The sequence below is a fragment of the Lithobates pipiens genome, unplaced genomic scaffold (genome assembly GCF_037356315.1).
Source record: "Lithobates pipiens isolate NorthernLeopardFrog02 unplaced genomic scaffold, aLitPip1_a1.2 Scaffold_16, whole genome shotgun sequence".
Classification (NCBI taxonomy): domain Eukaryota; kingdom Metazoa; phylum Chordata; class Amphibia; order Anura; family Ranidae; genus Lithobates; species Lithobates pipiens.
Window position 1 is genome coordinate 490,628,094 of NW_027507748.1, and position 25,933 is coordinate 490,654,026.

A 25,933-nucleotide genomic window follows, 5' to 3' on the forward strand; every position below is an offset into this window, starting at 1 on the left:
GTGTGTTATATTAATGCCTCCTCATCAGTGCCTCCTAATCAGTGCTGCCTCATCATTGTCCATAAGTGCCACCTCTTCAGTGCCCATCAGTGAAGCAGAAAAATTACTTATTTACAAAATTTACTGAGAGAAACTAAGAAATGCTTTTTCTTTTTTTCTTTTTTTTTTTTATTAAAAACCCAGCAGTGACTAAATACCACCAAAAGAAAGCTCTATTTGTGTGAAAAAAAGATTATATAAATTTAATTTGGGTATAGTGTTGCATGACCACATAATTGTCATTCAAAGTGTGCGAGCGCTGAAAGCTGAAAATTGGCCAGGGCAAGAAGGGTGTGAAAGTGCCCCGTAGACAAGTGGTTAATCTTCTACTTTTTTGACATGCTGTATAAATATGAAAATGTTCTCTATTAAATTCAAATATGCACATCTGCTCTTCTTCTGTTTTAACATACAGTAGGTGATTTCTGTCTCTATCAGATGTAGGGATGAGACGAACATACCCAGGTTCAGTTTGCAGGATGTTTGATCAATTGCTCACAATTTCGAACATTGATCTGCATCTCTGAAATTAATGGAATCCAAAATGTAAAAATTAGTTCTGGCAATTTGTGACTATTTAAGTTAGGGATCACCAAACTAAGGGCAATATCACATTACAGCCCAGCGGTAATATACCAAAGCAAAATAAATAAAAAAATTATCACAGGGAGAGGTATATACTAAAAATAGCACCTGAAAAGTGGCCTGAAAGAGCTGCTCCTGTGTCTCCAATGTGAAAGCCTGAGGGCCATGTTTTCAGGTTTTCCTTTACTTTGCACAGCTGCTTTAAATCAATAACAATGACATGGTATTGATAAGAGCTATTTTAAGGGAAGTTCCCACCAGGGCCAGACTTACCATTGGGCTTGACTGGACAAGGCTGCAAGATGGATGGGCAAGGCTGCAGATGGACACTGATAAGGCTGCATTAATGGGCATTTAAATGTAAGGTTTTTCCTTAAACTTCCCTCCTAAAAGTTTTTTTTCCTTAAAATTCCCTCCTAAACTTGGGGTGCGTGTTATACGCTGGCGCATGTTATACGCCAATAAATACAATAATGTGTAGAAGGTAGGGCCCGAAAGTGACTCAAGTTCAGGGGCCCCCACCACCCTAAGTCCTGCCCTGGTTCCCACAAAATGGCCCGTTGGGGGTACCTGAGGACTGAGATTGAGAACCACTGCTCTAAGCAACCTCCTTTTAGATACATCAAGTCTTTTCATATATATGCTTGTGACAGGGTCCAACATTCAGCTTCTTATCTGACAAATATATTTATTAGGATTTTGTACTGCTAAACCTTTGTTGTCCTTAAAAGAAGATGGAATTTTGCACAGCTTAATAACAACAACTTGTAATCAGTTATACAAAATATATTTTCCTAACCAGGATAATTCTCCAAAATTTCCCACTCTCCTTGTGGCCTTCTTTTTAAGGGAACCTGTGGCAACAGATTTAAAAACAATGCATGGAGATCCAGAGATAATAACAAGCTTTCAAATACATAAGGATTTTAGACTATCAGTGATTACATGAATTGTTTGTCTAAGATAGACTTGTTATATTAAATTTATGACTGAAGATTACATGCTAAAAAGGATTTAGAAAGTAGGATTAGGTGATTAATACATTTGTCCAATCCAAAGCACAAAGCCTGGCTGAATTAAAAAATGATACAAGAAAAATAGTATTCGGGAGATGGTGGGCTGTAGTCAGAAATAGGGAATTGAAAGCTCTTACAAAAAGCCATGACTTTTGAAGAGTTATTGTGCTGATGCTGAAATGTATTTATACATATCCATTTGGTAATTAAATGTGTTAAGATGCACATAATAATTTTGATAAGTGATTCTGTTAAAAAGTATTAATTATAAAATCTATTTCTTTGGCTAACAAATAACTGATTTAAATACCTAGATTTGTAAGGATCACTAAGCTTTGTTATAACCCTTTTAACCACTTCAGCTCCGGAAGGATTTGCCCCCTTAATGACATGCCATTTTTTGCAATGCGTTGCTTTAACTTATAATTGTTCAGTTGTGCGATGCTGTACACAAATGAAATTGATGTCCTTTTTTTTTCTCACAAATAGATCTTTTGGTGGTATTTGATCACCTCTGCGTTTTTTTTTTTTTTTTTGCGCTATAAATAAAAAAGAGTAACGATTTTGAAAAAAAAGCTGTATTTTTTTTTACTTTTTGCTATAATAAATATTCCCCAAAAATATAAAAATGTAAATTCTTCCTCAGTTTAGGCCGATATATATTCTTCTACATATTTTTGGTAAAAAAAAAAAAAAAAAAAAAAAATTCAATTGGCGTTTATTGATTTGCACAAAAGTTATAGGCTCTACAAAATAGGGGCTATATTTATGGCATTTTTATTATATATATATATATATATATATATATATATATATATATAATTTATTTTTTTACTAGTAATGGTGGCGATCTTTGATTTTTATCGGGACTACAACATTGGCGTGGACAGATCAGACACTTTTGACACATTTTTGGGACCATTGACATTTATAGAGCTGCTATAAACATATATTATTATATCTAATGGTGCGCTCAAGTCAACTTTCTAATTCAAAGTCTGCACACAGACTATAAAATCTGAGGCTACCATATCTGAGGCTACTATAGCAATATATGTAAAACTTAATACAATACTGTGCAATATATGCAGTGTTATAATGTGCAAATAAGCAATATCATAATGTGCAAAAAATGTGTAAACAGATAACAAGGTGCAAAATTGCTGTGCAAATACCAAAAATATATGTGCAAATGTTGTACAAATATGCAGTAATAAGTGTTGGAGACAAAAGTCCCCACCACACTAACCAAATGCCAAACTTCACATCCAATATAAAGTGCTATTGTGCTTATTGCCAATCAGCGTGCCTACTGAACGGCATATAGCATCCAATAGATGTGCAAATAGCAAAAATAAATATATAATTTCCAGTGAAAACAACTCATAAAAATCAATAGTGATCACAAATAGATAAATAATATAACTGTAGAAAACACTATACCAATGTGCTAAAACCAAGAAGAAATTAATTGTCACAGATAGTGTATGTACTGATCACTACATCCATATTTGTGTGCAGTCTCAAATTAGTTGAAAGCAAAGTCCCACTAATGTCTGCAGACAGTATTACTTGCGATCGTTTCTCTCAGAAGAGACTGTCTAGGACCACTATCGCTCATGATCATATTATTCCAGATCCGATCCAATCCCAGATCTTGGCACTACACGAAAAGAACTTTCATTGCGCAGTAATTACATACGTGCTCCAACCACACCGATTACACTCACATAACCCGGCCGACAAGTAGCGCTTTCAAACAATCAGCTGGAGAGGAGGCGTTTCCCACACAAGCCACCCTGCTTGCTATGTTCTCAGAAGGCTCTGAACGTAACGTCACAGGTGTAGCCAGTGAAAAAAACTGCTTGCGGTTTTAATGTAATGTCTGGTTCTGGCAATACGGATGAAAATCATTGAGGAAAATGGCATGGGTAGCCCCCCTGCCCATTACCAGCCCCTTTGGGTCTTGTACAAATATTAAGGGGTACCCCGTACCCAAATTAAAAAAAGGAAAGGTGCGGGGCTCCCAGGCCCTATATACTCAGAACAGCAGTATACAGGTGGTGCAAACAAGACAGGGACTGTGTAAGTTTGTTGTGTTAAGTAGAATTTGTTTGTAATTTTGAAGTGGTACATTTTTAAAGCGTAGCTTCAGCCAAAAAATCTATTTTTAAGCTTTTTGGAAAACATAGGGAAGGGTTATCACCCCTGTATAATTTTTTTGGCCGTCCATCTTTTTTCATCTCACTTCCTGTTGTCTCCTTCCGTTTGCAAGTAGGAGACGTTTGTAAGTTGGATGTTTGAAAGTATGGGCCTGCCCTATATGCTCTGCATAAATTTGGCCCTTAGGTGTTGGTGTTGCCACAAGTAAAAACTGTAAGCCCTCAAAGTGACTCTTGGTGGGTGCTGAAGCACCCTGCTGTGAACTATTATATCAAGAATTGTAATTGCATGCCATTGTTGAACAGTGGTAGAAAAATTGGGCCTTTGGTGGTGGTTGTGGTGGTGGTGGTGGTGCCACAACACTGTAAGTCCTCACAGTTATTCCTGGGGGGTGCTGGAACGGGCCCTGATGTGAAATATTATATCAAGAATTGTAATTACATGCACCTGTTAAACAGGGGCTGAAAAATTGGGCCTTAGGCACTGGTGCCACAAAACTGCAACCCCTCACAGATACTCTGAGACCCCCCTGAGCTATTATTATGGCTCTTCTTGCTTCCGGAACTGTGATTGGCCAAGCATGCAATGACCCAGCATACTTGGCCAATCATCAGCCAGCAATGCACTGCAATGGCGCAGTGCATTGTGGGCTGTGAGCGCCACATGAATATGGCGTGAACGGCACACAAAGTTCTGGATTCGCCGAACAGGCTAACAGCCGGTGTTCGAGTCAAACATGTGTTCGACTTGAACACCGAGCTCATCCCTACTCAACATGCTGCAAAATACTCACCGTACCTCTCAGCAAATAGCTTGGGGTGTCTACTTTCCAAAATGGGGTAATTTGAGGGTTTTTGTTTTTGTGCCATTTGGGCATTCCATATGTGAAAGGCAGTGAGGAATGAAAGCAAAAATTGACACCCTTAGAAATCCTTAAGGCTTGGATTTCAGGGTCCCGTACGCGGCCAGGCTCCCAAGTCTCACATATGTGGTAGCCCTGTACTCAGGAGAAGCAACAGAATGTATTTTTGGGTGTAATTTCACATATGCCCATGGCATGTTTGAGCAATATATCATTTAGTGACGACTTGCTGCTGTGCAAAAAAAAAAAAAAAAAAAGTTTGTAATTTTCCTGCAACTTGTGGCAAAATATAAAATATTCCATGGACTCAACATGCCTCTCAGCAAATAGCTTGGGGTGTCTACTTTCCAAAATGGGGTCATTTGGGGGGGTTTGAACTATCCTACCATTTTATGCACAAAATTTAGAAGCTTATGTGATACATCATTCACTCTTCTAACCACTTGAAGACAAAGCCCTTTCTGACACGTTTTGTTTACATGAAAAAAAAAAAATTGCAAGAAAAATTAATTTGAACCCCAAACATTATATATATATATATATATATATATATATATATATATATATATTAACTAGATGCTGACCGCCGGCTGTCAAATGACGGCCAGGCGGCGCACCTATTGTGGCGGGAGGCCGTCATATGACGGCCTCCCGTTTAAACAGGGAATGCGCGCGATCGTGTGCGCGCATCCCTGTTTCTTCGGTGGCGGCGTGCCACGGAGACACCGCTCGCCACTGAAGGGGGTGAACAGCCATTCGTTATGGCTGTTTACCACGTGATCGGCCGTGATGAAGTCACGGCCGATCACAGATGGTCACACCCCGACTGTGCACGGCGCATGCGCGCGATCGTAAGTGTGCTGCGCTGCACGTCGGTGGGTGCGTGTTCTCCGGGAACACTGTTTGTCACCGACGCTGGTAAACAGCCATTGGCCGGCTGTTTACCCACGTGATCGGCTGTGATCCTTTCACAGCCGATCACTAAAATGTAAACAAACCGCGGTAACGAGATCGGTGTGTGAGGAGGAGATTGCGGTAACATCTCGTTACCGCCTAGTGTACACCAATCACACTAATTGCCTGCCTGCCCCCCCCCCCAGTAAAGAGGACCTATCACCACCCCTCATAGTACCTGTCAATCACAGTCCATCAGAGTACCTGTCACAGTCCATCAGAGTATTTGAGTACCTGTCCCAGCCCATCAGAGTACCCGAGTACCTGTCCCAGCCCATCAGAGTACCCGAGTACCTGTCCCAGCCCATCAGAGTACCCGAGTACCTGTCACGGCACATCAGAGTACCCGAGTACCTGTCACGGCACATCAGAGTACCCGAGTACCTGTCACGGCACATCAGAGTACCCGAGTACCTGTCACGGCACACCAGAGTACCCGAGTACCTGTCACGGCACACCCGAGTACCTGTCACGGCCCATCAGGGTACCCGAGTACCTGTCACGGCCCATCAGGGTACCCGAGTACCTGTCACGGCCCATCAGGGTACCCGAGTACCTGTCACGGTCCATCAGGGTACCCGAGTACCTGTCACGGTCCATCAGGGTACCCGAGTACCTGTCACAGCCCATCTGAGTACCCGAGTACCTGTCACAGTCCATCAGGGTACCCGAGTACCTGTCACGGTCCATTAGAGTACCGAGTACCTGTCACAGTCCATTAGAGTACCGAGTACCTGTCACAGTCCATCAGGGTACCCGAGTACCTATCACAGTCCATTAGAGTACAGAGTACCTGTCACAGTCCATTAGAGTACTGAGTACCTGTCACAGTCCATTAGAGTACCGAATACCTGTCACAGTCCATTAGGGTACCCGAGTACCTGTCACAGTCCATTAGAGTACCGAGTACCTGTCACAGTCCATTAGAGTACCTGTCACAGTCCATTAGAGTACCGAGTACCTGTCACAGTCCATCAGGGTACCCGAGTACCTGTCACCATGCCATCAGAGTACCCGAGTACCTGTCACCAGGCCATCAGAGTACCCGAGTACCTATCTCCAGCCCATAAGAGTACCCGAGTACCTATTTGCAGCCCATGTCTCATAGAATATACGTTGGGGTCTTTGCTTTCCAAAATGGGGTCATTTTGTGGGTAATTTCACTGTCCTGGTGGTCCAGGACCTTCAAAAGTGTGATGGGTAGGAATGAAATGAGATGTGTCATTTATGCTCCTAGAACGCCTGAACGTACTACTTCAATGTTCGGCCTCTCTATGTGGCCAGGCTGTGTAAAAGTCCTACACATGTAGTATCGCCATACTCGGGAGGAGTATCAGAATGGGGTCATTTTATGGGAAATTCCATTGTCCTGGTACTCCAGGGCCTTCAAAAGTGTAATAGGTGGTTGAGAAATGAGATGCGTCATTTTTGCTCGTAGAACGTCTGAAGGTACTACTTCAATGTTAGTGCTCTGTATGTGGCCAGGCTGTGTAAAAGTCTCACACATGTGGTATCGCCGTACTCGGGAAGAGTAGCAGAATGTATTTTGGGGTGTAATTTTTGCTATATACATGCTATGTGTTAGAAATATCTTATAAATTGACAATTTTGTGTAAAAAAAAATATGTTTTATAAAATATTCCATGGACTCAACATGCCTCTCAGCAAATAGCTTGGGGTGTCTACTTTCCAAAATGGGGTCATTTGGGGGGGTTTGAACTATCCTACCATTTTATGCACAAAATTTAGAAGCTTATGTGATACATCATTCACTCTTCTAACCACTTGAAGACAAAGCCCTTTCTGACACGTTTTGTTTACATGAAAAAAAAAAAATTGCAAGAAAAATTAATTTGAACCCCAAACATTATATATATATATATATATATATATATATATATATATTAACTAGATGCTGACCGCCGGCTGTCAAATGACGGCCAGGCGGCGCACCTATTGTGGCGGGAGGCCGTCATATGACGGCCTCCCGTTTAAACAGGGAATGCGCGCGATCGTGTGCGCGCATCCCTGTTTCTTCGGTGGCGGCGTGCCACGGAGACACCGCTCGCCACTGAAGGGGGTGAACAGCCATTCGTTATGGCTGTTTACCACGTGATCGGCCGTGATGAAGTCACGGCCGATCACAGATGGTCACACCCCGACTGTGCACGGCGCATGCGCGCGATCGTAAGTGTGCTGCGCTGCACGTCGGTGGGGGCGTGTTCTCCGGGAACACTGTTTGTCACCGACGCTGGTAAACAGCCATTGGCCGGCTGTTTACCCACGTGATCGGCTGTGATCCTTTCACAGCCGATCACTAAAATGTAAACAAACCGCGGTAACGAGATCGGTGTGTGAGGAGGAGATTGCGGTAACATCTCGTTACCGCCTAGTGTACACCAATCACACTAATTGCCTGCCTGCCCCCCCCCCCCAGTAAAGAGGACCTATCACCACCCCTCATAGTACCTGTCAATCACAGTCCATCAGAGTACCTGTCACAGTCCATCAGAGTATTTGAGTACCTGTCCCAGCCCATCAGAGTACCCGAGTACCTGTCCCAGCCCATCAGAGTACCCGAGTACCTGTCCCAGCCCATCAGAGTACCCGAGTACCTGTCACGGCACATCAGAGTACCCGAGTACCTGTCACGGCACATCAGAGTACCCGAGTACCTGTCACGGCACACCAGAGTACCCGAGTACCTGTCACGGCACACCAGAGTACCCGAGTACCTGTCACGGCACACCCGAGTACCTGTCACGGCCCATCAGGGTACCCGAGTACCTGTCACGGCCCATCAGGGTACCCGAGTACCTGTCACGGCCCATCAGGGTACCCGAGTACCTGTCACGGCCCATCAGGGTACCCGAGTACCTGTCACGGTCCATCAGGGTACCCGAGTACCTGTCACGGTCCATCAGGGTACCCGAGTACCTGTCACAGCCCATCTGAGTACCCGAGTACCTGTCACAGTCCATCAGGGTACCCGAGTACCTGTCACGGTCCATTAGAGTACCGAGTACCTGTCACAGTCCATTAGAGTACCGAGTACCTGTCACAGTCCATCAGGGTACCCGAGTACCTATCACAGTCCATTAGAGTACAGAGTACCTGTCACAGTCCATTAGAGTACTGAGTACCTGTCACAGTCCATTAGAGTACCGAATACCTGTCACAGTCCATTAGGGTACCCGAGTACCTGTCACAGTCCATTAGAGTACCGAGTACCTGTCACAGTCCATTAGAGTACCTGTCACAGTCCATTAGAGTACCGAGTACCTGTCACAGTCCATCAGGGTACCCGAGTACCTGTCACCATGCCATCAGAGTACCCGAGTACCTGTCACCAGGCCATCAGAGTACCCGAGTACCTATCTCCAGCCCATAAGAGTACCCGAGTACCTATTTGCAGCCCATGTCTCATAGAATATACGTTGGGGTCTTTGCTTTCCAAAATGGGGTCATTTTGTGGGTAATTTCACTGTCCTGGTGGTCCAGGACCTTCAAAAGTGTGATGGGTAGGAATGAAATGAGATGTGTCATTTATGCTCCTAGAACGCCTGAACGTACTACTTCAATGTTCGGCCTCTCTATGTGGCCAGGCTGTGTAAAAGTCCTACACATGTAGTATCGCCATACTCGGGAGGAGTATCAGAATGGGGTCATTTTATGGGAAATTCCATTGTCCTGGTACTCCAGGGCCTTCAAAAGTGTAATAGGTGGTTGAGAAATGAGATGCGTCATTTTTGCTCGTAGAACGTCTGAAGGTACTACTTCAATGTTAGTGCTCTGTATGTGGCCAGGCTGTGTAAAAGTCTCACACATGTGGTATCGCCGTACTCGGGAAGAGTAGCAGAATGTATTTTGGGGTGTAATTTTTGCTATATACATGCTATGTGTTAGAAATATCTTATAAATTGACAATTTTGTGTAAAAAAAAATGTGTTTTAATTTTTTTCCACATATTCCAAAAACTTCTGGAAAAAAAGTAACTATTCAAAAGACTCATTATGCCTCACAGATTATACATTGGGGTGTTTGCTTTCCAAAATGGGGTAATTTTATGGGAAATTCCATTGTCCTGGTACTCCAGGGCCTTCAAAAGTGTAATAGGTGGTTGAGAAATGAGATGCGTCATTTTTGCTCATAGAACGTCTGAAGGTACTACATCAATGTTGGTGTTCTGTATGTGGCCAGGCTGTGTAGTCTCACACATGTGGTATCGCTGTACTCGGGAAGAGTAGCAGAATGTATTTTGGGGTGTAATTTGTTGTATGCATATGTTGTGTGTGAGAAATAACCTGATAATATGACAATTTAGTAAAAAAATATAAAAAAATAAAAAAATCTTCATTTTGCAAAGAATTGTGGGAAAAAATGACAACTTAAAAAAACTCACCATGCTACTTACTTAATACCTTGGGATGTCTACTTTGTAAAAAGGGGTCATTTGGGGGGTATTTGTACTTTCCTGACTTGTTAGTGTCTCAAGAAATGAGGTACACCTGATGTACTGAAGGCCTGATCAGAAGTGATCAATTTTCAGTGATTGGCACCATAGTTTGTAGACTCTATAACTTTCACAAAGACCAAATAATATATACTAATGTGGGTTATTTTTACCAAAGATATGTAGCAGTATAAATGTTGGCCAAAATTTATGAAGAAAAATTACTAATTAGCAAAAATGTATGACAGAAACAAAGAAAAAGGCATTTTTTTCACAAAATTTACATTTTATTTTATTTATACCACAAAAAATAAAAAACCCACTAGTGATTAAATACCACTAAAAGAAAGCTCTATTTGTGTGGAAAAAAGGACGCAAGTTTCATATGGATACAGTGTTGGATGACTGAGTAATTGTCATTCAAACTGTGAGAGCGCTGAAAGCTGAAAATTGGTCTGGTCAGGAAGGGGGTGTAACTGCACTGTAAAGCAAAGGCCCTACAGATTAAAATGGTGGGTATTTCTTTTTTTTCTACACAGTATTTGTGCAGCGATTTTTCAAACACATTTTTTTGGGAAAAAACACACTTTTTTATTTTAATGCACTAAAACACACTATATTGCCCAAATATTTGATGAAATAAAAAAGATGATCTTAGGCCGAGTACATGGATACCAAACACGACATGCTTTAAAATTGTGCACAAATGTGCATCAGTGACAAACTACATACATTTTTAAAGGCCTTTAATAGCCTTTACAGATTACCACTTTAGATTTACAGAGGAGGTCTACTGCTAAAATTACTGCCCTCGATCTGACCTTTATGGTGATATCTCACATGAATGGTGCAATTGCTGTTTACATATGACGTCAGACCGACGCTTGCTTTCGCCTTTCGCAAGAGCAGGATGGGACAGGGGTGATTTATTTTTTTTGCTTTTTTATCTTATTTTTAAACTGTTCCTTTACTTTTTTTTTTTTTTATCATTTTTATTGTTATCTCAGGGAATGCACATATCCCCTATGATAGCAATAGGTAGCGACAGGTACTCTTTTTTTTTTAAAACTGGCGTCTATTAGACCATAGATCTCTCCTCTGCCCTCAAAGCATCTCACCACACCAAGATCGGTGTGATAAAATGCTTTCCCATTTTCCCAGTGGCACTGTTTACATCCGGCGAAATCTAATGCAGCGTACACACGACCAGACTTAGGTCCGACAGACTTTCGACGGAGTTCTGACAGAGTTCTGACAGAGTTCTGACGGACTTTCCGAATGAACGGACTTGGCCACACACAATCACACCAAAGTCCGACGGATTCGAATGTGATGACGTACGACCAGACTAGAATAAGGAAGTTCATAGCCAGTAGCCAATAGCTGCCCTCGCATTGGTTTTTGTCTGTCGGACTAGCACACACACGAGCAGATTTCTCGGTAGGAACTGGGTCCGGCGGAGTTCTGGCGGAAAAATTTGAAACATGTTCCATTTCTAAAGTCTGTCAGACTTTTGCAAATCAAAAGTCCCCTGCAGCCCACACACGATCGAATAGTCTGCCGGAATCATTACGTCAGACTTTTGATGTTAAAAAGTCTGGTCGTGTGTACGCGGCATAAGTCATGAAATGCTCGTAGCTTCCAGTTTCTTACGCCATAGAGATGATTGGAGCTGTTCTGGTCTCTGATCAGCTCTATGGTCAGCTGGCGGAACCACCGGCTTCATTCCCAGGTTCCCTATTGTGACAGGAGAGCCAGAGAAATCTATGGAAGACGGTGGGAGGGGGGCACCCCCCCCCCCACACTGCTTGTAAAAGCAGTCTAGAGGCTAATTAGCTGCTAGGATTTCTTTTACATGAAAGCCGACCGCTAGCTGAAAAGAATGATACCAAGATAATACTTAAACCCGCAGGCATCATTCTGGTATAACCACTCAAAGTCCAGCAACTTACCAGTATGTTGCTGGTCCTTGTTGGGCATATATTGTAATCTTCTTTTTTCATGCAGCCTGTGGGCTGAATGAAACAGAGATTGATCGGTGAGTATTCCCACCATTAGAATACCTCCCTTCATTCACCCACTACTAATGATAGGCATACATGCACCATTTATATATGCTGAAGCATGGGGGTATCCTCCCCAAAAGGCAGGAGCAAATCACTCCTCCACCCCTGCTGCCCCTATGCTTTGGCATATATGCTCTTTTTTTAACTGCTGGTGAAACCACCTCCTACAGCGCTGGAGTCATGGCTTTATGTATTGTGGGAGCAAACGCTGTTGCTGTCAAGATAAATAAATCTGTGCTACAGCTGAATGGTGTGCCTGCTAAGCAAATGATGGTTAACAATAAAACAAACATTACAGTATAACATACCATACCTGCAAAGCAAATACAATAAAACATAGTAAAAATAAAACAGAGAGAGAACGATAGATATAGAACAATAATGAGCGAACAGTAGAGTGGAAAGTAGCGAACATAAGCATGAGAACAAGAAAAATACAACCACTATTATTTTTGGCTTTTTTGTTTTCAATTTTTTTTGCGTTTTTTGTGTGTTTTTTTTTTTCACTTTTTTCACTTTTATAAAAACTGTAAAAAAAACTATAAACTGAACATTGCAGATTAGGGCCTCTCATAATGTGATGGCCATCACATCTTTCGAGACCCCAAGACCCTGTGTAAGTGTGCCTATGACTATGTGGTGCTGTACCCTACGCTAATGCTCAACTGGTGTGTGGTAGCATTCAAAACAGTCACCAATGCAAAGGCCAGGTTGGTCAGGACAGGAGGGACAAAAATAGTGGGTGTCACGCCTAAATCCACGCTTTCTACAGACACAATATCTTCTTTGGGGGTTTCTTTGGTTAGGGGTACCAGAGAGGGCTTGCGGAAAATGCCTCTCATGCAGCCGGCTTACTGCATTTGCACTAGGAAGTTGGGCCAGAGCACCGTCTGGAAACGAAGGGCTCTGATGATCTCTTCCTAGAATTTAAGGAAGGATCCAGTTTGTCCTGAAGTTTTGTATAGCTATTTCAAGTTTACAAAAAGTATACAAAGTATAAAAAGAATAAAATAAATACCAAACAAATGGAAGCAAGGACTGCCAAGGTCCATCTTTAATTTACATAAGGAATTTGAGTAAAGCATAACATACATCCATGTGTAAGATCAGCAAAAAAGCAGTTAATTGAAACAAAGATACGGTATATTAATATCAATTATGAAAAGTCTCTTAAAGGGCCAACCAAATGTAAAAAATATATCTGGTGGCTGGTTCCCCCAGTGATCATAAATATTGATCAGAAGGGGTATCAGAATTGGGTGTTGATTTCTGATAGTCATTAGGGACAAAGAAAAATTCCCCAATAATTAACTGAAAAAAAATGAAAGGAGAGGTAGGAAGGAAGAAAAGAGAGGGGTTGGGAGAAGTACAAAGAAAGTAAAAGAAGGAAGAAGAAAAAAGAAAATTCCAGTGAACAATCAGGAGAGCTCAAAAACTAGAATAAAGGAAATAAAATAAATTACATGACCAGAGGGATGCGCATATAGGTTGCCCAGGGTTCACAAATGGCCTCCAAATTCATTGTTGTGTCCAGGATTATGCTAACCTCCTGGGCCATAATCCAGGAAATTTTCTTCTTCACAAGGGATGAGCTGAACATCCCCCCCGGTTCGGTTCGTACCAGAACCTTCGAACTGCCTGGAAATTTGTACAAACTTTAGAACCCCATTAAAGTCTATGGGACTCGAACGTTCAAAATCAAAAGTGCTAATTTTAAAGGCTAATATGCAAGTTATTGTACTAAAAAGGGTTTGGGGACCCGGCTCCTGCCCCAGGGGACATGTCTCATTGCAAATTTTTTTTTAAAACCTCAGTTTTTTCTGGAGCACTGATTTTAATGACGCTTAAAGTGAAAAAAAATGAAATATTCCTTTAAATATCATGCCTGGGGGGTTTCTATAGCATGCCTGTGAAGTGGCACATGTTTCCTGTGTTTAGAACAGTCCCTGCACAAAATTTAATGAAAAAAAAGTCATTTAAAGCGGCTTGCGGTTTTAATGTAATGTCTGGTTCCGGCAATATGGATGGAAATCATTGAGAAAAATGGCATGGGTAACCCCCTGCCCATTACCAGCCCCTTTGGGTCTTGTACAGGTATTAAGGGGAACCCCGTACCAAATTAAAAAAAGGAAAGGCGTGGGGCCCCCAGGCCCTATATACTCAGAACAGCAGTATACAGGCAGTGCAAACAAGACAGGGACTGTGTAGGTTTGTTGTGTTGAGTAGAATCTGTTTGTAATTTTGAACTGGTACATTTTTAAAGTGTAGCTCCAGTCAAAAAATCTATTTTTAAGCTAGGGAAGGGTTATCACCCCTGTATAATTTTTTTTGCCGTCAATCTTTTTTCATCTCCCTTCCTGTTGTCTCCTTCCGTTTGCAAGTAGGAGACGTTTGTAAGTTGGATGTTTGAAAGTAGGGGCTTTCCCTATATGCTCTGCAGAAATTTGGCCCTAAGGTGTTAGTGTTGTCACAAAACTGTAAGCCCTCAAAGTAACTCTTGGTGGGCACTGGAACGCCCTGCTGTGAACTATTATATCAAGAATTGTAACTACATGCCATTGTTGAACAGTGGTAGAAAAATTGAGCCTTTGGTGGTTGTGGTGGTGGTGGTGGTGGTGCTAGTGCCACAACACTGTAAGTCCTCACAGTTATTCTCGGTGGGCGCTGGAACGGGCCCTGCTGTGAAATATTATATCAAGAATTGTAATTACATGCACCTGTTAAACAGGGGCTGAAAAATTGGGCCTTAGGCACTGGTGCCACAACACTGCAACACCTCACAGAAACTCTAGTTGGAGAGTAGGAATGAGCCCTGCTGCAAAGTATTGCATCAAAAATTATAATTACACGCCCCTGTTAAACATCATCCCCTCCCTCTTCATCACTGGAGCAAACACGGCAGTATGCTGCAGCTGGTGGAACATGACTGCCAGATTGCTGTCCTTCTTGAGCTTCCCCTCTCTCTGGGCTCACGCTACTGCCTTCCTTTAGCTGGGTATCACCATCAGAGCCTCCAAAACACTGGGCATCCTCCTGAAGTATGTACCCAACACTGTGCTCAAACAGTTCAGGGGACTACTCAGGAGGACATGGTGGGTCTAGGGAAGGAGTGACTGATGCCATTGAGACAAGGAAAGAGGACGCATTGACAGCTGCTTTGCCAGTACCCTGAGCCTGGTGAGAGAGAATGAGGAGGATGAGGAGGGCTTGGTCATCCACTATACCAAGTCTTTGGCATGTTGTGGCTCAACACGTCCAGCGGCCGAAAATAAGGACAAGCATGTCCTATAGCCATGTGCTGATGATGATGCACCGCCTCCACGACCAGCACTGTTGCCTCTAGACACAGAGCCTGCTTGCCCTCTTTTATTGGCTCGTGACTGTCTGCCTCTCCTTGTTGGCCTTCCAGACATACTAATGGCCTGCAGGGAGATGAGAACACCAGCAAATGGTGTAGCTTTAGGTGCACACTGAGCAGATGACACAGTACACCGACTGTAATTACTGCAGCTGCCTGCCTGTGGTATAGGATCTGAAGAACACAAGCAATTGGGGTAGCTTCAGGTGTATACTGTGCAGGTAGCACAATACACCGACTGTAACTGCTGCAGCTGCCTGTGGTATAGGAACAGAACAACACCAGCAATTAGGGGTAGCTTCAGGTATATACTGTGCAGGGGACACAATACACCCACTGTAACTGCTGCAGCTGCCTGTGGTATAGGAACAGAACAACACCAGCAATTGGGGGTAGCTTCAGGTGTATACTGTGCAGGTGGCACAATATACCAACTGTAACTGCTGCAGCCACCTGTGGTGTAGGAACAGAACAACACAAGAAATTGGGGGTAGCTTCAGGTGTATACTGTGCAGGTGGCACGATATACCGACTGTAACTGCTGCAGCTGCCTGTGGCATAGGAACAGAACAACACCAGCAATTAGGGATAGCTTTAGGAATATACTGTGCACGGGACACAATACACCCACTGTAACTGTTGCAGCTGCCTGTGGTATAGGAACAGAACAACACCAGCAATTGGGTGTAGTTTCAGGTGTATACTGTGCAGGGGACACAATACACCCACTGTAACTGCTGCAGCTGCCTGTGGTATAGGAACAGAACAACATGAGCAATTGGGGGTAGCTTCAGGTGTATACTGTGCAGGAGGCACAATGCACCGACTGTAACTGCTGCAAATGTCTGTGGTATAGGAACAGAACAACACCAGCAATTAGGGGTAGCTTCAGGTATATACTGTGCAGGTGGCACAATACACTGACTGTAACTGCTGCAGCTGCCTGTGGTATAGGACCAGAACAAAACCAGCAATTGGGGTAGCTTCAGATGTATACTGTGCAGGCTGCACAATACACAGACTGTAACTGCTGCAGCTGCCTGTGGTATAGGAACAGAACAACACCAGCAATTTGGGGTAGCTTCAGGTATATACTGTGGAGGTGGCACAATACACCGACTGTAACTGCTGCAGCTGCTGGTGGTATAGGAACAGAACAACACCAGCAATTGGGGTAGCTTCAGGTGTATACTGTGCAGGGGGCACAATACACAGACTGTAACTCCTGCAGCTGTCTGTGGTATAGGAACAGAACAACATGAGCAACTGGGGGTAGCTTCAGGTGTATACTGTGCAGGGGGCACAATACACCAACTGTAATGCTGCAGCTGCCTATGGTATAGGAACAGAACAACATGAGAAATTGGGGGTAGCTTCAGGTGTATACTGTGCAGGGGGCACAATACACAGACTAAATGCAGAAGCTGCCTGTGGTATAGGAACAGAAAAACATGAGCAATTGGGGTTAGCTTCAGGTGTATACTGTGCAGGGGGCACAATACACCAACTGTAACTGCTGCAGCTGCCTGTGGTATAGGAACAGAACAACACCAGCAATTGGGGGTAGCTCCAGATGTATACTGTGCAGGGGGCACAATACACCGACTAACTGCTGCAACTGCTTGTGGTATAGGAACATAACAACACCAGCAATTAGGGTTAGCTTCAGGTGTATACTGCGCAGGGGGCACAATACACTGACTGTAACTGCTGCAGATGCCTGTGGTATAGGACCAGAACAACACCAGCAATTGGGGTAGCTTCAGGTGTACACTGTGCAGGGGGCACAATACACCAACTATAACTGCGGTAGGTTCAATCACAAGAAATGTAGACACTGTCCCTGCCTATACTTCTCTCTATGAACACTGAAACACACTACACAAGGCTGCCGCGCAGGCGGCCTTATATAGTGTGGGGCGTGTACTAAATCACCTGAGCTATAATTGGTCACAGGCATCCTGCCTATGGCCAATTATGGCTTTCCTCGCTGCCAGCGCTGTGTTTGGCCAAGCATGCGGGTCACAGTGCATGCTTGGCCAATCATCAGCCAGAAATGCACTGCAATGCTGCAGTGCATTGTGGGCCATGAGCGCCACACGAATATGGTGCGAACGGCCCTCAAAGTTCTAGCTTCGTTCGACTCGAACACCAAGCTCATCCCTAATATTGAGTTTGATTGTCACTGAAAGGAAAAGTTGGTCTTAAGGGAGGAGAGGGTAGGTTGTGTTAAGGAGAGGTTCAGCGCTTCAGTCTTGGAGATGTTCAGTTTGTAGTTGCTGAAACGGCTGAACCTGTGGATCTCTGAAAGTATGGATGGGATGCTGATGTGGGGTTGGGTCACGTACAGGAGAAGATCATCCGCGCATAGGGAAAGTTTACATTGAGAGGAAGGGGTTTGTATACCATGTATATTTGGATTCGCTCTGAAGGCTTGAGCTATATGTTCAATGACTAGGGCAAACAGAAGTAGGGAGAGGGGGCAGCCCTGTCTGGTGCCATTGGCGATTGTAAGCTTCTCTGAGTTTGTTTCACTAAGATTGTGGCAGAGGGTTTAGAGTATAGGGACATGATACACAAGAGCATGTTTGGGCCTAATCCTATCTGAGAGAGGGTGGTTTGCAGGAAGGACCAGCAGACCCAGTCAAAGACCTTCTCTGCATCATAGGAGAGAAGGCAGGTCAGTATGTGATTGCGTTGGGCATAAGCCATGAGGTGTATATTCTTAGTGGTGTTGTCCCTGACCTCACACCCAGGGACAAAACCCATCTGGTCTCTATGTACTATCTCAGGTAATATGGGTGAAAGGGGATTTGCTAGGATTTTGGTGAATAGTTTTATACTCCTGACCTGTTAATTCTGGGCTATATACTTCTGACCTGTTAATGGTGAGCTATATACTCCTGACCTGTAAAAATAGACTATATACTCCTGATCTGTGAATGATGGGCTATATACTTCTGACCTGACCTTTATTGCTGGACTATCTACTCCTGACCTGTTAATGCTGGGCTGTGTATGCCTGATCTGTTAATGCTAAGCTATATACTCCTGACCTGTTAATGCTGGGCTGTATACACTCTGGACCTGTTAATGGTGATCTATATACTCCTGACCTCTAATGCTGAGCTATATACTCCTGATCTTTTAATACTGAGCTATATACTCCTGATCTGTTAATGCTGGGCTATATACTTGTAATCTGATAATGCTGAGCTATATATTCCTGATCTGTTAATGTGGGGCTTTATAATCCTGACCTGTTAATGCTGAGCTGTATATTCCTGACCTGTTAATGCTGGGCTATATAGTCCTGACCTGTTAATGCTGGGCTGTATACTCCTGTGCTGTTAATACTGAGATATATACACCTGATCTGTTAATGCTGGGCTGTATACTACTGATTTTTTAATGTTGGACTATATACTCCTGATCTGTTAATGCTGGGCTATATACTCCAGACCTGTTAATAGTGATCTATATACTCCTGACCTCTAATCCTGGGCTATATACTCCTGATCTGTGAATGCTGGGATTTATACATCTGATCTGTAATGCTGGGCTATATACTCCTGACCTGTACACACCGCACTATATACTCCTGACCTGTGAACTTTAGTTACTCTTGACCTGGATAAGTTCATATTTTTACAATGACATTTGTATTATTATATTTTTCTAAGGGCCAAAAAAGAATGTGGTGCAGAAAATGTGCATTCCATGCACATGTCCTGCACTGCGGGTGAGCCTTTGCGATCTGCATGCAGGTAACAATGTATTGGTAACAGCACCTCAAATGCAGACCGCAAATTTATTGCGTTTGTGGGTACCATATTGCATGGTTCCGCAGGACAATGCTGTTTGCTGCAGCATGCTTTTAAAAGTAATGCATGCATTTATTTTTCGGCATTCCAGTGTGATTTGCAGCCCATTCAAATGAATGGGCTGCCAAAATGCACCTCACAAGAAAAAGTGGGAAATGCACAGGAGTGTGTGCCGCAGTACCGTGTGATCCCGGACTGAATTGGCCCCAAATTTTCTTCAAAACTGCCTTCTTTTTAATTGCCTTGCTAGGTTAGCTCCCAAAAATAGTATGTTGTACTTCGTAATCTTTTCTTTCTCCCATGTTGTTCAGATAGAGCTCCACCACTCTAAGCCCCTGTACACACGGTCGGAGATTTCCACAACCAAATCCGTCGGATTTTGCCCGTCGGATTTTGTCCGTTGGATCTTGTCCGAAACTGTTGCATACACATGGTCGGACAAAGTTGGCGAAAAATCCGATCTTTCAGAACGTGATGACGTAATTTCGTTACGATGGGACTACATTCAGGCTAGTAGCCAATAGCTTTGATGTAGGAATTTGATCTGAGCATGCGTGGCACTTGGTCCGATCAAAATTCTCTACACATGATCGGAGTATGTCCGATCGGCCCAGTTGATCGGGAAATATTTCCAACATGTTGGAAAATTGGGTCCGACAGATATTCTGACGGAATCAGTCCAATGCATACCACACACAGTCGGATTATCCGACGACACGGTCCAATAGGACACATTCCGACGGATTCTCCGACCGTGTGTACAAGGGCTAAGGTTGTCTACCCCTGACCTAAAACATACAAAAAAACACTATCTAACTAATAAACTGAAATCATATTTGGCCAATTATTAAAAACTCAACCATGGCAGCTGCAGAGATATTGTACTTATGGATTGAGACTGATATCTGATCACGTGTAGATAGATTACGTATGACAGGGCCTGGTACACTCCCATTCCCTATTTAAATATGTAACAAAATAATAAATTATTGTTTAACATCATCGATAGGGCACACTGAGACAAGGTCATTGGCAAGGATATGATGAAGTATTTAAAAGTAGAGTTTCCACGGACACCGTTTTTTATACACTGCTGAAGATCCACAAGTCTGCCGTGGATCCCCCAGGCCATGCCATCATTTTTGGACAAGGTTCACTTATGCCGCGTACACACGTAGCGGACTATCCGACAGACTTAGACTGGCGGACTTCCCGCCAGACTGTCCGTCGGACTTTCCGAACGGGCTACTTGCCCACACATGGCACTTTTTCAGCAGATTAATACGGCGTACTAAGTCTGCCGTACTATCCGCCCTACTTTTGAAAAGAATGGACTCGCCCACACACGCGGAGGAAAGTCCGCTCATTTCAAGCGCGTCTCCAGGTAGGCGGGACCTGTGAAGGAGACACCGCTGGCCCCGCCACCTGGTATGGACTTAAAGGGGGGGAAAAGTCTGCTCATTTCAAAAGTACGGCGGACTGGCACACACACGGCCGGATTGTTCGCCGAAATGCGAGTCCGGCGGGAAGATTGGAGTGCAAAACTACTTTCTAAGTCCGCCGTACTTTCGGGTCAAAAAAGTATGCTGGAGGCTACACACGGGGGAATTGTCCGGCGGACTTGAGTTTGCCGGACTTTTCCACCCGCTTGTTTGATCGTGTGTACGCGGCATTACAGAAAAAGTTAGTGAATACATTGATTGAATTCTTCCACCATTTGTCAGAAACCAACTTTCTTATGTGAGAGACATTTTACATTTACTTATGTTGTTACCATCTGTCTACACAAACTGGATTATTTAGCAGTCACAGAAAGGTGGTTTTCCTCTGCCACTCCCTCTAGAATGGATGAATTAGTCCCTAATGGCTATAGCATCTTAAATCATGATAGACTAACGGGACTAACGGGGGGGGGGGCTCTCATATTTCGCTCCCAGCTGATGTTCACCAATTTGATACAGTGGAAATGGTTTCTTTGTTTGCAAACTAGGACCTGAAGAAACCATGGGCTTAATAATTATTTACCATCCCCCTAATAAAACTGCTGATTTCCTATAGGAGATATGCCAAGTACTCATTAAACAGTCCTTGCATTATAAATAAAATTGAACATCTAGTCTCCCAGCAGCTGATAAATTTTGCTACGAGCATGGGGTATATCCAGGGTGTTAGCGGACCCACTCAAATGGCAGGCCACACCCTGGATTGGGTTCTATATGGTGGGCTCCTACTTAAGTTCTTTCCATCCGTTGGACACAGCCAATCACAGAGACCGCGTGTGAGGAAGGAGAGCAACCTCCGGCTGCAGCATGAGTGTGAACACAAACACAGTGCCCACACACACACAAACATACATGCCCACAGTGCCATCTGTCCCCAGTTCCACCAGTCAGTGCCACCTGTTCCCAGTGCCGCCTATCTGTACCATCTGTCCCCAGTGCCCCTTATGCATGCCACCTGCCCCCGGTGCCCCCTGTCCCCAGTGCCACCTGTCAGTGTCACGTGCCATCTGTTATCAGTGTCACGTGTCATCAGTGCCACGTATTAGTGCCATCTGTCATCAGTGCCACATCAGGGCCACATGCCATCAGTGCTACATATCAGTGCACATCAGTGTCATGTGTCATTGTCCTGGTGCTCCAGGGCCTTCAAAAGTGTAATATGTAGTCAACAAGTTAGATGTGTATACTGAAATTCAACCTATAAATAAATATACATATATACGCAATAAATCACAAACATAATCTGATAAATAAGCATAAAACACCCAGTGACAGGTGACAAAATATATATGTGTAGTCCTAAATTGACAACATGATCCAAAACAATCTTCTCAAAATCTTGGATCTTCCATCACACTGCGTGCTTGTGACACCTCTCTCTAAACAACGACCATCCACTTGATCCACATGCTACTTAACAAGGTGACTCCATATGTGAAAAAATAAAATAAGTGCTCCACATAGCGTGATAATGTTTCAACCAGTTTAATAAATCACACTAACACTCCAATAGTTAAACTCACATCTCACATAGTGGAAAAAAGCCTTCAGTGTAAACACACAGCAAACAAAAACCAATGGTTCAGTGGTGTACTGTGGCTTCGGTGGACCAGAAGTGTGCACTCAAACGTTATCTCTCACCCACTCCCAGGTCTCTTCTTTCAGCGGCAGTGTAGCTTCTCTGTTGAGTGGCGTCTCATGTCAGTACAATTGATTGTCCTGTAGCCACTCCCGCCGACATGTTTCGTCATTAAGACTTCCTCATGGGATTGGCCTAAGTAAGTTAAGTTAGATGTGTAATTTATGCTCCTAGAACACGTGATGGCGCTCACTGCATGTTGGGCCTCTCTATATGGCTAGGCTGTGAAAAAGTCAGACACATGTGGTGTCGTAATACTCAGGAGGAGTATTAGAATGTATTTTGGGGCATTATTTGTGGTATACATGTGCCATGTGAGAGAAAAAAAAAAACTATTACAATGACAATGCTGTGGACAAAAAAAAAACAATTTTGCAAAAAATTGTGGGGGAAAATTACAACATCAAAAACCTCACCATGCATCTTACTAAATACCTTGAAATGTCTACTTTCAAAAAAGGAGTCATTTGGGGGGTATTTGTATTTTCCTGGCTTGTTCAGGTCACAAGAAATGAGATAGGCCACCAGTACATCAGGTGTGATAATTTTTTTATGATTTGCACCACAGCTTGTAGACTTTCTAACTTTCACAAAGACCAAATAATATCCACTAATTTGAGTTATTTTTACCAAAGATATGTAGCAGTATAAATTGTGGCCAAAATGTAGGAAGAAAAATTAATAATTTGCCAAATATTATCACAGAAACTAAGAAGAATGCGTTTTTTTTCCAAATTTTGTTTTTCTTTCATTTATAACGCAAAAATAAATAATAAATAAAAATAATAAATAAATAATAATAAAAAACCCAGAGGTGATCAAATACCACCAACAGATGGCTCTATATGTGTGAAAAAAGGACCAAAAATTCATCTGGGTACAGTATTCCATGACTGAGTAATTGTCATTCAAAGTGTGATAGCACTGAAAGCTGAAAATTGGTCTAGTCAGGAGGGGGGTTTAAGTGCCCAGTAGACAAGTGGTTAAACAGTATGTGACACCCTCCTTACTGTATATTTGCTGTCTTTTATCAATTGAAGTCACCCATTGTTGATTAGTCAGAGGCATTGCCTATATCTATGTTTTTTTGGTAATTTTGCACTTGGTCACTTTATTTTGCACATTTTGCACTATTTGTATCGTATCATTTATCTGATTACAGCGCAGCACTATTTTTATTACTTACTATTTCTTGGATCTGACTATAGAATTGGGAAACGATGGTGAGATTAGAACTAAACTGTATAGGAAACCGACCGCCACCAATAATTTCCTGCATACAGATAGTTTCCACGCTAGGTCATTAGCCCATAATATACCTGTGGGCCAATATCTATGTGCACGTCACAACTCCACAGAGGATACAGAATTTAAGATGGAGGCTAAAAACTTGGGAAAGAAATGTATCCAACGTGGATATCGGAGGAGGTGGTTAAGTCCCTAACTACAAGCTTACAATTTAGCGAATTGGTATCTTCTGAAGTTAGGGACATCTGTGCCACCCATTGGCACCTTTTGACAGACGATGAGGCGGTTAGAAAACTGGTGTCAGCCTGCCCACAATTCATCTACAGAAGAGACTATTCATTGAGTCATATACTCATCCATAGTGATATTTCTTGGTGTCCCTTTCCTCATGGTATTTACAGAGGTCTGAGGAGATGTGGCACCTGCAATTATTGCATGTATATAATTGAAGGTGGTTCCTGGATGCCGCGTACACATGATCGGACTGTGCGGTGGACTTAGCCCGGCGGACAAACCACCGAACTTTGAAGTGGAGGTCCGCCAGACTTTCCGAAGGAGCGAACCTGCCCACACAATGACCGGACTAGGTGCGGTGGACAAACCACCGGACTATGGAGGAAAGTCCATTCATTTTGAATACAGCTCCAGATAGACGGGACTAGCAGCGGTGAGATTGACACTTCGCTGGCCCTGTCACCTGGTATGGACTTAAAGGGGAAGCCCTACGCTGAAAAAACAGCGTGGGGGTCCCCCCCAAGGTCCATGTCAGACCCTTATCAGAGCATACAACCTGGCCGGTCAGTAAAGGGGGGTGGGGACGAGCGAGTGCCCCCCTCCTGAGCTATACCATGGCGCATGCCCTCAATATGGGGGTGCTTTGGGGAAGGGGGGCCCTGCGGCCCCCCACCCCAAAGCACCTTGTCCCCATGTTGATGAGGACAAGGGCCTCTTCCCGACAACCCTGGCCATTGGTTGTCGGGGTCTGCAGACAGGGTGCTTATCGGAATCTGGGAGCCCCCTTTAATAAGGGGCCCAAGATACCAGCCCCCCACCCTATTTGAATGAGTATTGGGGTACCATGTACCCCTACCCATTCACCTGGTGAAAAAAATTGTAAAGAAAAAAACACAACACATGTTTTTAAAATAATTAATTGCACAGCTCCGGGGGTCTTCTTCCATCTTGGGGGGTCTTCTCGCTGGACTCCTCCGCTATCTTCTGCTAGCCCTTTTACTAGCGTAGGAGCCTGGCTTTCTTCTTCGTCGCCGCTGTCCGGGGGTCTTCTTCCGACTTCGGGGGTCTGTCCCCCTCTTCGGGTCTTCTTGCCGGGACCTCCGCTTTCTTCTTACAGCTCTTTTACTAGCGGTGGCCCGGTCTTCTGTCGCTGCTGTCGCCGTCTTCTCTTCTTCTCTTCTTCTTCCTTAAGATGTTGACTTGACGCTCTCTCTGGCCGCAATGACAGGGACGCGTTGTGCGGTGACTTATATAAGGACAATGGGTGGGGTCCCCAGGTGATGTCACGTGGTGACCCTGCCCTTTATGATGTCACAGTCCCAGCATCCTCAATCACATTGGCCTGACACATTGTATAATATGATACAATCCATGGAATATTTAAGATAATTATGTATGTTTATATACAATATTCCTCTGTTTACAGTCATACTTTTTCCATTTAGTTTTTTTTTACATGTTTAGTGCTATAATTGAGAGACATCTATGGTTATTTTGTTTCCTAGTAGCATTGTATCTGCCGCTACATTCATGTGCAGTGATGCAATTATGAGTGTGCTGTGATGTTTTTGCATGATGACATTTATTTTGGTCATGCGCAATGATGCCAATATAGGCCATTTTAAGCACATTTACAAAATTTACATATTTACAAAATGGCTAAACAGGTCAGGCTCCCAGGCTTGCTCCCATGATGTCAGCTTCTGGGATACCTCCTCCTCTATCTCCTCCATGCATTTAAGGGACTATGGCTTGTCTGGATATGGACTTACAGTGCCTTGCAAAAGTATTCCCCCCTTGGCATTTTTCATGTTTTGCTGCCTCACAACCTGTAATTAACATGGATTGTTTGAGGATTTGCATCATTTAAATAAATTAAACCTCGCCTCAAATCACACTCAGTGTGGTACAGGATTTGCTCAAGAATATCCCTGTATTTAGCACCATGCACCTTTCCCTCAGCTCTGACCAGTTTCCCAGTCCCGACTGC

General features: G+C 43.5%; 1 long non-coding RNA gene across 1 annotated transcript in view; it reads left to right on the forward strand.

Annotated features, from left to right (window-relative positions):
- Positions 1-897: 897 nt before the first annotated feature.
- The window catches only part of LOC143984429 (uncharacterized), a 50,509-nt gene continuing 25,473 nt past the window's right edge, over positions 898-25,933 (forward strand). The window contains exon 1 of the long non-coding RNA XR_013274853.1: positions 898-984. This is a non-coding gene — a long non-coding RNA (uncharacterized LOC143984429). The remainder of the gene's footprint in view (positions 985-25,933) is intronic.